The sequence below is a fragment of the Culex quinquefasciatus genome, chromosome 1, assembly GCF_015732765.1.
Source record: "Culex quinquefasciatus strain JHB chromosome 1, VPISU_Cqui_1.0_pri_paternal, whole genome shotgun sequence".
Taxonomy (NCBI): Eukaryota; Metazoa; Arthropoda; class Insecta; order Diptera; family Culicidae; genus Culex; species Culex quinquefasciatus.
Window position 1 is genome coordinate 63237218 of NC_051861.1, and position 2486 is coordinate 63239703.

Consider the following 2486-nt stretch of genomic DNA (forward strand, 5'->3'; position numbering starts at 1 on the left):
AGTACCATAAGTGTGACTTTTTTTCTGGGGGGCACTTCCGGTGGCCACCGGAAGTCCATTTTTGGCTCAAATGTGTGTCTTGGTAAGATACACAAAGTCATAAAATTTCAGCTCTGTAAGTGCCAAAGGTCGAAAGTTACGATAACTTTTATCATGCTCTTTGGTCATATAGACCCGAAGACCATGCCCGGGTTAATGATCCAGCAATTGTGGTTTTTTTTTAAACAATTTTATATATTTTATTAAACAGTTTTTCTAATAAACTGTTTGTCAGCCAGAAAAAAAATAAATCAACAGCAGAGGATATTTTTTTCCAGTTTTTAAGTTTACTATTGTACTGAAAGATTAACTTCATATTTAAATTTATTTTTTTTATTGATTAAAAAATTAAAATACATTTTTTCCTTTTTTCTAGCAAATCGGCTCCACAATTTCTTTTAAATGTATATGACAAACTTTCTGCTGAGGCAAACAATGCACACTCTCGTCATGTAAGAAGTACCGAAGATAAAATCATTTTTACAGAAGCAGACGATCGAGCTATAGATCAGAGTGACATTATCATGACATTTTTGAATGAAAGTAAGTTTATTGTCAACATTTGTATTTTACAATTAATTAATTTAAGGTGACCCAATCCAAATTATGATCCAAATATGAGTAACTTTTTTGAAAGTGTTAGATTTGACGGGGAAGTTTTATTGTCTTCCGTCATTCGTCGAGCGAAAAAATAGTTGTTTTTTTTTGTTGCGAGGCGTCCTTGAATTATGTTCCGATGCCGAGCCCGATAACATGATCATTGTCGGACTCTCTGTTTCTCTTTCCCAACAAGCCCAGACTTGTTGATTTAGGTCCACCTGGCTAGGACAACAGGAAAACTGCTATAAAACTAGACCCACAAAGTTGGTGTCCTAAATAATACATAAGGAAGGATTTGTCTACCTAAAATCCTTCCCACACCAAAGCAGGCTGTCAACCCACACCAAAGCAGGCTGGGCAAAACATAAACGAAGGAAAAAGGAAAATGTGTTGTGCAAATTACGATGGAGTGTTCCCAATGCAGGTTGAGCCGGTCAGAAGCGGTTGGGGGCAAAGGTAAGTTTTTACATTTCTCTACCCCAAACAGAGCTAACCTTCCGCTTCAATTTTAGTGCACGGATTAGCTGGCCGATGCGGAAGAAGCGGCACTGCAACCTGGTCGGACCGACTTTTCTGGATACCACCGGAGGCGGACAACAACTTTAACCCCGATTACCGCTGATGGAAGAGGATCAACACAGACGTCGCGTCCTCTCCGCCATGCAGCAGCGGCGTCTGTGGAGACAGTCAACATCCGATTGGTGGTCCGGAACGAAACGGTCGTGAACTTCAATGTGGTCAAAATCGATGACAACGTGCTCATGGTTCGACCGGAATCGCAAAAGCTCTTCTAAGCTCTTCAAAGGTCATAATGGTATGTAAACTTTTGAAAATCCTTTTGTAAAGTCTCAAACTATGTGTAGGGAATAGAACCAGCCAGTATCAATTCATAGCAATATTGAAGAATAAATGTTTTGACATTAAGGGCTCAAATCAGCCGGGGAAGTTGTTCTCTTCTTCTTCACAAAATGTTGCATGCGACATTACGAAGAAATGTCGTGCAACGTTTTGAGGTGGTTGGTTTGTTCTGTAGAGTGATTTGAAGTTGGTTGATTGAAATACCTTTCAACCTTTTTTGGTTTAGTACACATTTTCTGTAATAATTCGTGATTTTACAATATTTTTTAGAATATTCTGAAATAATGCAACACAAGTGCAACAAGCAATTTAGTTGCGCAGCGCAAAAATGGCAACAGCGCACCATTCTTGGCTGCTGCTGCTGCACACGGCCAGCACAAAGCGAGGACAAAGGAGCGTTATAGGGTAGACTTCACATTTGTGCTCTCAATTATGAAAATAAATTTAAGAAAGTTGATATTTTTTCATCAACATTTTTACTAACATATTGAAAATACATTGCGCAATAATGTATAGTTTGCTAATAAAATTTTGAGATGTCTCAAAAAGACCAAAGCCCATTATCATCCCTTTTGCTGAGCAATTTTTCCCTCTCAAGCACAAGATAAAAAACATGAATAGAACAAATGCAAAATATATTTTCAATTGTTAGAGCACACTTCAATATAATAAAAAAAATATATTCTAGTTTACTTTTTTATGTCAGTGATCGATCATGTACTGGACCCTATTCCAGCAGCAGAGGCTTGCCAGGAGTATTGTTTTGAACTTGATCGATTGTGATTGGCTGAAATTTCAAGCACGTGGTTCTCGTGTGTAAACAAACTAAAACAAATCTCGCGCATGGATATCTCTATACGCATCCTGTCTTTTTAGTTGAATTGTTTCTAATTATGTTACAATGGATTGCATGATTTTTGGGTTTTTCGGCAAACTGTGGCTGTCTACGTGACTGGTAACGGAGTTGTTCACGTAAGAGTAACTCATGT

General features: G+C 38.0%; 1 long non-coding RNA gene across 1 annotated transcript in view; it reads left to right on the forward strand.

The window, feature by feature from the left end:
- The first annotated feature begins 588 nt into the window (after positions 1–588).
- The window catches only part of LOC119766892, a 2091-nt gene continuing 193 nt past the window's right edge, over positions 589–2486 (forward strand). The window contains exons 1-2 of the long non-coding RNA XR_005277196.1: positions 589–1095; positions 1152–2486. The exon at positions 1152–2486 is cut by the window's right edge and continues 193 nt beyond it. This is a non-coding gene — a long non-coding RNA (uncharacterized LOC119766892). The remainder of the gene's footprint in view (positions 1096–1151) is intronic.